Raw genomic sequence first — 14,048 nt, 5'->3', positions numbered from 1 at the left:
AATTCAATGTATCTCAGACATGATCATCTGGATATGCAATCAAAGAGCATAATTATTGAGAAGACAGTTTATGCTCTTTTTTTTTGGCAATGCATCTGTAGTCTGGAGTATATTTTATACTTGCAGCACATCTCAACACAGACCAGCCATACACTCAACAGCTTGAGAGCCACACGATGCTAGGACTATCAATTGAGACAATGTAAGTCAAAAACTTGATTTTTATTGGGGTTGGAAAGTCAGTCCAATGGTAGTACTTAACCTATAAGCTAAAGGTCCTAGATTTGATCCCCAGTATTAGGAACCAGCAAGCTGACAGACATGTTACCTTTTAGAGGTTGGCACTGATATGTTTCCAGTGTAGCACTGATCCCTCAATTCAGTCACCCCATTCAAATTTTACATTCCAGGCTTATGGGGGAAGGTTTCATCAGGAACATAGATCCCAAGTCAGAGAAAGGAATGACACAGTGGCCCTCTTCCTGAGTTTCTGAACCATCTTCCCCACAACCAGATGCCTAGTTTATACTGCTGGGAGCTTTCTGTACCACAAAGGACCAAATGGATAAACACAGTTGTGTGAAGCACAGCCTAGACTCCAGCCAAAGGGGAACTAACACTGTGTGGACATCTGCCTCTTTCCAGCTCCTTCTTAAGGCTCATGGACCTACAGATGCTTCCTCTTCTTCAGCACTGTCAGCCATGTGTTTGGGAAAGGTCAGTACTCACAGGAATTATCTGAACACATTGCAGGATCTCAGCAGACCAAGGTCTCAGTACATGAACAACTTGAGTGACAATGTGTTCCACATCTGACAACACATATACTTGAACAACTATGCCCAGAGAGAATAGTGCTGTTTACCCTCTGTTTCCATGGGAGATTAGGTCTAGGACCCCCCCACAAATATCTAAATCTGAGGATGTTATGGTCCCTTAGAAAAAATATCACAGTATACACACATAATCTGGACATATCTTCTTCTGTATTCTTAATCATCTTTAGTTTTCTTATAATACATAATGCAAGTGCTGTATAAATAGTTGTTATATTGTGTTGCTTAGGAAATATCAAGGGCAAAAAAATCTGCATATATTCATTACAGATACAGTTTTCGACTTTCATTTCCTTTTCTTTTCTTTCCTTTTTCATTTTTCAGTGCCAGACATTGAATCTAGGCTGTACAATTGCAGCAAGCATTCTACAACTTAGTTGTGTTCTTTTCAAGTATGTAATTGGTTGAATCCATGATTGTAGAATCCTTTTTTTCAAGAATGCTTTTTTTTCATTGGGTCAAGTCCAGACCTAAGTTTGACTATATCAACACCTCAACACCCTAGCTCTCAACTGGATTCTGCATCATGCCATTCCCATGGTAACCCACACCAATCTGACATCTTATAAGCTTCATCCCCAGTCCCCTCCCTACCAACGTGGTTTGAATTGCATCTTAATGATCCTAATGGTTTTGTTTATGAAGCAGCCACAATGGTGCCAGGTCCCAGGCCTAGTGCTTCATGCACAAACATTACATCACTTACTCTCCCTACCACCTTGCCAAGAGCTTGCTGCTATCCTCACCTTAAAGATGAGGCAATCACAACCCAGAGATGTCCATTAACTGGCTAATAGCCTCACAGTTAGGAAATGGTAGCATAAAGAAGAAAAATCTCCATTAGTCTGAGTCCAAAGTGAAGATCAAATTCTACTACACAAAGCCTTACTGTCTTTGGTCAGAACCAGGTAGGTCTGAGATATCCCAACAAGCTGCCATGTCCCAGTTCACTCTCATCCATGTGTACTCTGTCTCCATGGCTATGCTTCTCCTCTGGATCCCGATTTTTACCTCAGGACTTAGCTGTGCCCTGACTCTGGTTTATTTTGCTAAGATCTTCATATCCTTCTTGACTTACTTACTTCCTCTCTCTCAGGGCCTGAACCTAGTCCCTTTAGCTGCTAGATAGCCCTGTTTTCTACTGGGCAGACATTCCTAGAACCATGAACTACTCTTCTGCCTTGTCTATCATGAACTCTACCTGGAAATGGCTGTGTGATATAGATAGGAACTTACTCTCCCCCTCCTTAGCTGGCTTAAATGTACATACATCACCCATATTGGGACTATTACATATAATCAGTGTATCTGTATGGTCCTTGCTATCAAATTGCCCCCAGCATGTGCCCCTGACCAATTCACTCTATGCTTTTTTTTTTCCTCACTAGTTTCAAGGGCCCCATTGGAAACCACCCCACACACACACCAAGACTCAGAACAAGTGTCAGTTAAACTTTTTTCCTTGAATCTAGTTTTGAATTTGGTTAAAGATTTGACATGACTCCCAGTCTCTGCATTCAGCGTTACTCACAAAACCTATCCTGGCTGCTGACCTGATCCTCAAGGTCTAACCAGGCTTCTGCTTAAGAGCAGAGGGAGGAATTAGGCTCCTGCTGACAAATTTGAACTCGTGTGCATTCATTACCTCTTTGTCAGCGTGACAAAAAAACCAGGATCATCTGGGAAGAGGGAGCCTTGATTGAGAAAATGCCTCCATCAGATTCTGTAGGCAAGTCTACTAGGAAGTTTCTTGATTAATGATTAGCGTGGGAGGGCTCAGTGCATGTGCCACCCCTGGGCAGGAGGTCCTGGATTATATAAAAAGCAAGCTGGGTGAACCATGGAGAACAAGCCAATTGTAGCATCTTTCTACAGTCTCTGCTTTTGTTTCTGCCCCTAGATTCCTGACTTGGCTACCCTTCATGATGGACTATAGATGAGTGGGTGTCAGTTTTTATCACAGCAATAGGAGACAGGCTTAGACACTGGCATCATCCCATGGTAGACCCTAGCTATGGTTTGTACAGTAGGCTCCTCTCCTTGAGGTAGATACCCAAACCAAACTCCTCTCTCTCAATCTCTCTCTCTCTCTCTCTCTCTCTCTCTCTCTCTCTCTCTCTCTCTCTCTCTCAGCTGATTGAGTGTTCAGTTGCCTGTGAGAAATTTCCATGTCCCATCATCAGATTAGTTCGACAAAGAGCATCCATACTCGCTCAACTTCCTCAAGCTTTGCCTAGATCAACGTGCCCGCATCACACCTCAGTAATCCCTTTGTCCGGGGCTGCAGGCTGCCAGAACTAGATGCCTGCTTCCCCCTACTGTGCTGCCCACCATCCACATATGGGCTTCTCCGACACCAACTGCCTTTCTGGACCTTTGTCAATTGCATTACTCTGTGGAGTGCTGCCAGCTGGCCATGCATCCTCCCAGGCCCAGCTCTGTCCCCTGACACTTTCTGTTGCCCCAAGTCCCATGTTCTCTGAGATGATTTGCCTGGTGTCTGACTGTTCCTCATTTGTACTCTGTCTCCAGCTCTGGTGTTCAAAATGGGATGTGCTCTGCTAAGAATGAGTGGAGGACTCCTTGTAGTTGAAGCAGCGTAAGTCTACCTGTGGTCCTGGTCACACATCTTTCAATTACTTCCCGACCTTACTGCACACTGGTATGCGTTGGTTCTGAAAGCTTCATTCTTGTAAATCTTACTTGGATTTTGAACTCTCTTAGGGTAGTAACTGTTCTGTTTTGAATTAATTAATAAACATACATATGCCTATAACATGCACTCACACATACACATATTCGAACATGTACACACACACACACACACACACACACACACACACACACACACATACCAAATCAATGCAAAAAGGGATTACGGAACGTGCTAACCCACATTATCTATGTCCGAACTCTTGTTCCCTTTTTCCTAATAAATGTTTGGTGTTCCTGTTTCCACATCACGAGAGGCTTCCCAACATTAAGGGATTCTGTTGATTCCTGGTAGTGGACACGGCATTATGATGGTATTGTCTATCTGTAGCTGGTCTGGGTAGAGGAAGTCAGTATCTTTCAGGGAACTGGACACATTCCCATCTGTTAGAAGACTATGGCCCTGTTCACACAGGAAGTAGAGGTGGTGATAAACTTCACCAGGGCTTTCTCTAGCACCATCAGAGTGAACCTACAAAACCAACTCGGAGGCTCATCAGTAGAACCTGCTCCTGGTGAATTGTACCATCTTGCTGACTATAAACACTTGGGAAGGATAAAGAAGCCCTCATTGTGGACAATGGCCCAGATTTATTATGTACTCTGACCAGGAGTTCCCAGTTTTGAAATGCTGGGCTCAGTTTTCCTTCTGCTTTGAAGAGTGAGGATATCTGTCAGTAGAAGAACATGACACCCGAGCCTGTAAGTTCCTGAGGGCTGAATATACATGCGTCTTTAGGATAATCTGTGACTCTGCTCACTGCAATCCTGTGCTCTACCTCCACCCTTGTATCTGTTTTCAAATATGGACATCTTCCCTGTAAGCTTTATACAGTTAAATGCTTTCTAAGAATCATAAATAAGACCTACTCATTTTTATGTGTGTGTGTGGGGGGGAGTTACAGACAGACACAGGGTTTTCCTGCTTATTATAGAATGAACTAGACAGACAAGGAGATAGAAGAGGAACTATGTTTGGGTTACATCCAAGCCATTGTGACTCAGCCACCTCACAGCTGCCACAGTGTCAAGGATGTGTCAGAAGATCTGTTTCTGGGTCAATGTTTATTGAGAATTTTTTCTTTTGCCTTAATTTGTCCAGGGTTTCAAATCAGACTATTTGCAAAAGTAGCTTAATTCAACTCCATTGGATCTAAAAAGATTTTCTTCTTTAAAAGAGGTAACCAGTCTAGTTTTCTCTGTAGGGACGTACTCTTGCCTTTCTGTGACTCTAGAGGGAATGAGAAGAGTTCCCTTCTCTCGTCTGTGAGAGAGAAGATCAATTCTCTCATCTCTCAGATTAGAGTAGACCTCAGCCCCACACAGCCCTGAGAACCGGGCAGTTTGTGTTCATCAAAATTAGAAACAGACAATTAATGGCTTGTTACCTTAGGCTTGGCAAATGCCAAGAAAATGAACAGAAGATGATGCCACAGACAAGCTGTCATGGGTTATCGGGGAATCCAGGCCCTCAAACATCTCATCTACAAAAAAGGAAACTAACAGCTTTCTGTCTTCCTTTTTTCATCTTTTCACTGACAAACATTATGGCATGAAACATATTTTCTTTTTCTAAGTTTTTGGTTGGTATATATTCAGTGAGCACAGTGATGGGTTCCCAGAGACATCTCGTTTGTGTCTTATGTACTTGAAGCACAATCACCTCACTGTCCACGTCCCTCCCCTTTCTTGCCCCCACCCTGAGTCCTTTCTACTTCCAGGTCATCTCCTTTATACTTTTATGCCACATATACATATATATTATTTTATGTGCATATATATAAGATCTAGAATTTATATCTGATAGAAACATAATGTATTTGTTTCTCTGTGACTTATTTTGTTTAATGTGATAATATCTAATTATATCCATTTTTCTGCAAGCATTAAGATCTCTCCTCCCCTGTCCTCTCTTCTCTCTTGTGCCCTCCTCTCCTCTCTATCTCTCGTCTCCATTCTATCTCTCTTTTGACAGGGTCTGTGTAGCCTAACCTAGCCTCAAACCTGTGCTCCTCCTGCCCCAGCCTTCCAGTGTCTGGAAATAGAGATATATAGGACCACAAAGAGCTTGCTTGTTAGACACCACCTTCACTTCTGCCCACCCTCTCACTCAGCACCCCGGGGGCGCTTAGCATGGCTTCATGGGCAGGGCAACAGATGCAGGAAATGAAGAAGCTTTTCCAAGGCAGCAGATCTGAGCCCTAGATCGTCATCTCTCAGAAGCCCGTGCTGTCAATCAGCACACTTTACCGTCATCGTAAGCAAGGGCCCAATCAAGTGTGGATTCTTTATAGTATGTATTTAGCATCTAACAATACAGTTTTTGATTAGGGAGAACCTTGCTGGGAGGCTCTGCACCTTAGAAGGCAATTAATGCTGAGCCCATGCTTCCCTTTTTAGAAGCCGCTCTGTGGAGGAAAAGAAGCAGTAAGATGAAGAGCGAGCCTGGAACTGAGTCCCCGCCACAGGAAGCTCGCGGAGGTTTTCTGGGGTGCTTGTGAAAGGTCTATTTCCAAACAAAAGATTCAGCTCTTCTGCGACTTACCCAGGATAAACCTTGCAAAGACATTTTCCCATGAAACCCAGGAGAAGTTAATAGCCACTTAACAGTAGCCAGAAAGATGAGCTCGACAATTCAGATTTAGACTGGAATCGGATGGGCAGCAAGGGCCGCGGTGCATTCAGTGACAGAGATGTGAAGGGTGCTCCACTGGACATCCAGATACCTTTGCATCTTGAATTTACACGATTCTGTGCTTCAACTGCTCGGCTGCCTTACAATCTCTCCTACAAGAATTTGGGCTTGTGTCTCTCATCTGGGAAAACAAATGTATTTGTGAGCTTTAGGAACACAAACAGGAAATGGGTTTATACTAAGAGGCCACTGAGGATTAGGGGGAAAATCAAGTGTCAGGAAGAGAATTGACATGCCAGGCAAAACCAAGAACAGGACTCCAAGTAAGACATAAAAAATAACAACAGGTAGAAGAAAGAAGATAGGCATGCGGGTAGAACTCAGCTTCTAAAAACACAGGGCAGAAAGTTCTAGATGGGAGGATGTTTAAAGGATTTGCGTTGACTCCCAAATGTATCAGTGATGTATATGACTCTGAGGAGTGCAGTTACTCAAACTCTAAAGCCGAGTCACAGAAACACATTCTAAGCTTTCGAAGATCACAGGGTAAAGTACGAAAGGCTGTGAAGAAACGGGCTTGTAGGTATGGGATGTGCCTAGTATTACAAGCCTCGCTGCATTCCACGACCAGGTGCCTTTAGCTACTAAATACTGAATACTGCTTTAGAATACTAAAGTGATGATTGTACTGTAGGCACTCATCAAAGTCCCTGCTGAGGACAACTCCCTTCTCCTTGAGAGTGTGAAAATAAAAAAAAAAAGTTTGCTGCTTGTGGAGGTTTATGATTTTAATCCCAGCACTTTGTAGGCAGAGGCAGGCGGATCTTTGTAAGTCAGAGGCTAGCTTGGTCTACATAGTGAGACCTTGTCTCATAATTTTTTAGAAATAAATCAAAAGTTTATGCATTATCCCAAGGTCTATATATGAAGCTTCTATAACTTTAGTGTCTTAAACTTCACTTTTATTTAAAAACATTTTTAAAAAGATGAATTTGGATGTTTTGTCCTGGAGCACAACTTTCATTGTTTTCTTGAGACAGGGTCTCACTATGATAGAACTGGCTAGCTTATGATTTGCTATATAGACAAGGGTGGCCTGGAACTCACAGATCTCCACCTGACTCTTCTTCAACAAAGTGCTGAGATTAAAGATACATGCCACCAGGCTGTCAAGGAGCACTTTAAAAAAATATATATATATATATATAAATTGTAGTCATTTTGAGATACAATGTAAACTTTTTAAGTAAGAATACTGACTAAGAGAAAACATAGGAAAAATTAATCTAACAAAGTGTTGTCACATATTAACTCTACATAAGAATTTTATAATATAGGGAGATTCAGTCAACTCTGAGTTCATTAGGGAGTCATTGGAGATGGCCTCTAACATGACACCATCCTGGAAACCCAGCACACTGTGTCACAGATGCTCTTTGGGTTTTGCTGATGACTGTCCAAATCTAGGGTGCAGTATTCCCTGGGGTCAGCTGGGGTAAAACCCTGTAAGATGGAAATTTCCCAGTGTGGCAGCAACTATGTAGATAGTAACTGCGGCTCTCTACAAAAAGAGTTAATCCTCAGGATATCATCCAGAAAAATGGTGGAAGAGGTCGTGGGCTGCTCAGAAAGAAGATGCTTGGGGCTCTAAAAGATCACATTTCAGCCTCAATCCTCGCTTCCCGGCCTCCACCTGGATATGGCCTGTTCTTCCTGTCTGGTGTAGCCTGCTGATTAACCTCCTTCTCACTACGATACCACGGATCTGGTCAGGCTCTGCGGACAAGAGGAGGAGGAAATGTAGGCTTGCCTTTTAAAGATCTCCATCTGTGTTGAAAGGGGATGAAGAAGTCACGCCTGGGGTATAGAAGTCATGCTGTGAAATGGAAATTATCTAGACTGGGAGAGTCCAGGGAGGGCTAAAAACAGGAGGAACAAGCTGGGAGCAGCTTCACTAAGACTCCAGAGGACTCACGCTCTGTCCAGAGTCCAGGTTGGTCCTGACAGCACTTCCTTCTTCAACAATGAGATGAAAAGCCTCGAGTTCCTGCTGGGGGCCACACACCACATTAGGCTTGGGTGGGGGGTTACTGCAGGAATATGGGCTACTTCAGTCACTGTCTTCGTTTTGGATTGTCTTAGTTGCTGTGAAAAAATAAAAGTACCCTGACAAAAGTAACTCAAGGGAGGAAGGCTTTATTAGGCTCTCAGTTCCAGGCTCCAGTCCATCAACAGCGGCTCCAGGGAACTGGTAACATTACATACACAGTCAAGAGCAATGACTTAATGCTTGCATGTGAGTACTCAGCTCACTGTCTCCTTTCCAGTCAGTCTAGGGCCGACTAGGAAATGATGCCACTGACATTCTGGTTGGGCTTTCCAACCTCAATTAACTCTATTTTAAAAAAAAATTTCAAGACATACCCACAGGCCAACCTAATCTCCATTATTCCCCACTCCCTGAAATGTTAAATGACTCTAGATTGTGACAAGTTGATAATTAAAACCAATCATCACAGTCACTCGACATCCAGAGCTTGCAGGTTGAAGCATGTGACTCAAGGCTGGCCAATTACTACACTGAGTTCTTCCAAGTCACCTACTTACAGTCATTCCTGTAGGTGACAATGTCACCTCAGTTCTTCCAATCAGGAGGAACCCAGATGAATCGATTTCATTTCTTATTGCCTCTCATCACAATGATATTTTCTAAATATTATTGCTAGTCTCACTTGTTAAATGAGGATGGTAGTACCTCACCCTGAGATTTCTATGAAGAATGATTATGACTGCATCTACCCGAAAGTGAACATGGGAACAATTGAATTTTTACTCAGAAAGTGCAGGAAGATGTTTTCCTCCTGAGATTATGAATAGAAAAGCTGAAATGAGGCTGGAATTTCCTGGGGTCACCACACAGTACCTAAAGTATCTCTCTCATACTCTGGGAGATGGAACTGAGAGAGAAGGGGGTGTGGATGCCCAGGATGATGTTAGAGACACTAGATCAGGCTGGTTCCATCTGGTACCAGCCCTGCACTTTTCAATGACACTCCCTACTTCCCTTCAGTTTGACTTAATTTTTTTCACTGAGTTCGGATGCAGAGACATAGATGGAAAGACAGCCCTCTTGATACTGAGGTGTCAGACGTATCAGCTGAAGAGGATCCAGCAGAATGGTTGACTGTGAAGGCAGAGATGAATTCTGGCTATAATGGGAATAGAACAGACAGTCTGCTTCTGTCTAGGGGAGTGAGTCTCAGCGTGGGGAGGGGGCAGTTGGTAACCAATATACACTTCCTAGTGAGCATCACAGTATCACCCTTCTTCCTCACAGGCCCCAGGCTAATTAGTTCTAGGAGGACCTAGTGGTATAGAAAACACTTTTGGCAATTGCTTTCTTCTCAGATTTCCCCTAGTGAATGCATTTCACAAACTGGCTGCACTGCTGAAGGCTGCACAATTTCAGCCAAAGACTGAGCAGGTGAAAATGGGAAGAGGAAAGGATTTTTTTTTCCCTCAGTAAGAAAGTAGCAATCAACATGAATTCCTCTCCACTGTAAGAGCAGTTACAAAAGAGACCCACATAAGCAAGGCAAGCATATGCACTACACTAAGTACGTCCTGTGGCTAGACACACTATCTGGAAAGATCTATGGAAAAGCACCAAATCCCTAGATTTGAATGTCTCCCATGCCCTTCTCCAAGCTGGACAGTCTTCCTCAGCGGTTAGTAACGAGCTTGTGCAGATGACCTTTGTGGCTATGTTTTGAGTTTGCAAGGATTCCCAAGTACAGACAGGCAATGTTGCTGAGGATGCTATGTATGCCTTTAGTGGGAGCCTGACACAGAGAGAAGAGTTGGGGAGGTATCAAGAATGCAACCTTAGAATCAGGTGGAGCCGGGAGCTGAGGCTGCCGCTTATCCAGCACATGGGAGGCTCCTGGGGTCAGTTCCCAGCACCTCGCCATCCCTTCCCCCGCCATCAGATGGGCCTCTTGGACCTCCTGCAACACTCTCTAAATATTGTTAGTCTCTTTTGTTAAATGAAGATAACCTCCTTGAGGGGGGGAGGATTATGAAAACTGAATGAGATTGCTGTTCAGAGCCACATCCACATAAAACGGCTGGTTGTAGTCAGTGAACACACTCTGATAGACCTGACTCCTCCCAAATCAAGATTTTATAAATATTTAAGTTTCCTTTCTCCAAGTTCTACATCGTATACTTTACCTTCTTCTGACCCTTTAGAGGGTAAAGGCTGGAGTTCCTATAGAGATGGAGGCCATCCTCTGAGGTGTGTGTCCAGTAGAATCACAGACCACAGTGATTGGTGATCTGTGGGAGGGGTGATGACCCCCCCAAAACTGTAAGTAGCACTATTCTAGATGTGGTGCCTTCACTGGCTGAAGTCATGTGGTAGCTTTCGTCTCCATTTCCACTGGCACTGTTAGCTCAACTCTGTTTACTCAGTACTCAAGCTCAGTGCCCTTACAGAGCCCCTCTTAAGACCCTGCTCCAGGCCTATGTAAGCTCTGTAAGACTAGAATCAGATCTCATTCCTTGCTTCACAGTTTGCCTGGCACACTGTAGACCCTGCCCCTGCCCCAGATCTCTGAGAACTCTTTAAAGCAGGGGTCTGACTCATTGCTCACATATGCCTGTACACAGTAGACACTCAATAAAGATGTAGGAAGCACCATATAAACAATGGTGCCAGGAGCCAGGCAGTCCAGGGCTGGTGTGATGGCACTCACAACAACACCAGGACTCGGTCCGTCCTTCCTTCCATCACTGATCTCTGTAACGCATGGCTTCTGCTTTTGAAAGATTCCTTTTGAAATTAAGAGCATCCATCCAAGTTCTTTGAGCTGACTCCCCAAAAGAGTGTTGTTAGATGACCTGTCTGAAGTCTTCCCGGATTTTTGTTGACTTAATTCTACACGAAACTATGGGAACAGAGCCTGTGCTGTAAAGTCGTGATGGATTAGCTGGGTATGATGGGTTTTGTCTGTATTCTCAGCTACTCTGGAGGCCGAGATAGGGGGACTTCTGAAGTTCAGGAGATTAAAAACAGTCCGGGAAACATATCCAGATTCCCCTCTCGCAAGACAAACAGGCACCGTGCCATATTCTCACCTCTTCAGGACAAAAGGTGAAGAGAATAGATATTATTAGAATTAGATCAGCATGATTGCCAATTGTGGAGAACTAAGGGTGATGACAAACATTTCATAAATTAATTACTTACAAGAACATTTTGAGGCTTTTATCATTGTTAGTTTTTTTGGGGTTTTGTTGTTGCTTTTTGTTTTGTTTTGTTTTGCTTTGTTTTGAGATAGGGCCTCGTGAAGCCCAAGCTAGCCTTGAACTCGTTTGTATAGCAGAGGACAGCTCTGAAAACCCAATCTTCCTGCTTCCACTACTTGCAGGCTGGGATTTCAGGTGTGTACCACTAGGGTCAGCTAACTGAGCTGGCAGCATTATTAGACCTCTCCACAGATCCCAAGAAGCCAGATTATGCCTTTTCATGTAAACTCTTTGCATTCTTCAAATTAACATGATTGTTGTTTTTGGTTTTTTGTTGTTGTTGTTTTAACATGAATTGAACATTAGAATAACTGAAGGCCTTTTGTAGTGTGCATCAGTTTATTCATGAAAAAAAAAAAACAACCTATCAAAGGGTTTCCAAATAAGGGACATTCTACAAATTCCCTACCAGTTCATGTAAGAACTGAATTAAGGTTACCAGGATCAAGCTGAGTAGCTGTAACAAGAAAAGTCTAGAGTTGTGATAGACGCCTGCAGCCCTGGTACATATAAGACAGTCAAGAGGAAATTCAAAGCGAGTCTGGGATATATAGCAAGACTCTGTCTCAAAAGAAAGAGGAAGAGGAAAAGGAGGAGGAGGGGGAGGAGGAGGAGGAGGAAGAGGAGGAAGAGGAGGAAGAGGAGAAAGAAAAAGAAGAAGGAGGAAGAGGAAGAGGAGGAGGAGGAGGAGGAGGACTGGGTGGGGGAAGGAGGCAGATCAGAGGTTGAAGAGCAGGTTCAGTAGTCAAGAGCACTTGCTGTTCTTGCAGAAGACCTGAGCTTGGTTCCCGGCACACACATCTGGTAGTTCACAGCTCTGGAGGACCTGGACAGGTGTGCATACACACTAAAAGATTCAATGAACCTTTACAAGAAGAAGATGAGAAGGAACATGAGCAGATAGGACACCTGAGTGTAATGTGAGGTCCCAAAACAGAAATTGTCATTAGGGAGAATCTCAAGAAGCCTGAGAATAGAGCACGGCAGTAGCTGATCAGAATATACAATGTTGATGCATTGTGACAAATATCCTGTGCCCGTGTGAACTATAAAGAAGGAACGTGGAGTGTGAGGTCTACAGAAGTACTGTGCTGGCTCTGCAAGAATTCTCCAAATCTACAGTGTTCTCAAAGTGAACAAAATCTGAGAATCAAATTCTGACGTGTAGGATCCTCCCTAGACAAACCAAAGCACAGTCACCGAGAGGATGGACTGGAGATGGTGTCACGGCTTGGAAGGTCTCTCAGGTGGTTGTGATGTGCATGGGGCTGTAAGGTGGCTCCTTACCTGTGGCACCTGATTTCTGTATTTTAGGAGACAGTGACACTAAGAGAGTCATCTGTGAGGCCATGTGTGACCTGTCACCACCAATTTGGGAATTCTGTTCTACACTTTCAAGAAAATTATAGTATAGTTAGGGATAAGTGTCTGTAATCAAACACATGGGGCAGTGATTGAAATTTGCACAGCATAAGAGTCCTGAGGAGGCATCGACATTTCTGTTAAGAGAGGAAAGTGCGGTGGTTCATGGAAGACAAGTTATAGCTGGGAATCTCTGCCTGATATTTTCCCACCGATGGCCCATTTTTTGTTTCTTGTATTTTTGCCAGCTATTATTGTCCTGTGGCAATGAGTCCAGGGAAGCAAATACAATTTTGTCAAAGTGAAGCTTTGATTAAACTGTCTTTAAACAGTGCTCATTTGACCAGTGGCTTGTTATCACCTGGGAGCTTGGTAGAAATTCAGACTCTCAGGCTACATTCCAGAACTATTGAACAGGAATCTGCATTTTAATGGGATGTCAAGAAGTACTAAAGTAGAAGAGCCTTCCATAAACCAGTGAGATAAGAAACCCAGGCCAACGCTGATTAGGTGCTATGGAGACAGGAAGAGACGAGTTTAGTCTTGAGTGGTGGACTCTCTCCAGGGCTGGGGACAGACAGTTGCAGCAAGGAGTTGACAGTCTTGTGGCATCAAGAAAGTCTGGTCGTTTTCAGTGCTTCACCCTTTGTGCATTTTGGGAGAGGATGCAGTGTGTGATTACACCCAACATGACCCAGCTACTGCAGAGAGTACTGACAAAGGATGAGTCCAAAAACATGGGACCAAGCAGGGGCCTAGGTGCCTACAGCCTTGTTTGGTGTTGAGAACAAACCGAATTCTAGAAAGCACAGCACAGTGATGTTAAAGGGTGCACCAGAGAAGTCTCCTGGGCTCAGCATGAAAGGCTGAAGAATCATTCTGGATCAGAGATGTCAGAGACCTCGGGTTTATGCAGCTGGCAGGAGCACTCTCTCACTGGGTCTCATTGCCAAGCTAGACAAGCTTTAAGTCAACAGTTCTTTGGTTAGGATAGTCAAGTGATATTTTGCTCGACAAAGCCAGGGATGTCATTAGAGCACATTGCCTGGATTCGATGATAATTCTCCTGGATTCAAATGCCCAGCAAGTACTGGGGTGTGTGTGCTCCAGAGAGAGGGGGAAGGGGGGACAAAAGAAGGGAGGGAGGGAAGGAAGGAAGGAAGGAAGGAAGGAAGGAAGGAAGGAAGGAAGGA

The sequence above is a fragment of the Grammomys surdaster genome, unplaced genomic scaffold (assembly GCF_004785775.1).
Source record: "Grammomys surdaster isolate TR1022 unplaced genomic scaffold, NIH_TR_1.0 258, whole genome shotgun sequence".
In the NCBI taxonomy this organism is placed as follows: domain Eukaryota; kingdom Metazoa; phylum Chordata; class Mammalia; order Rodentia; family Muridae; genus Grammomys; species Grammomys surdaster.
Note: the sequence above shows the minus strand (reverse complement) of the source record.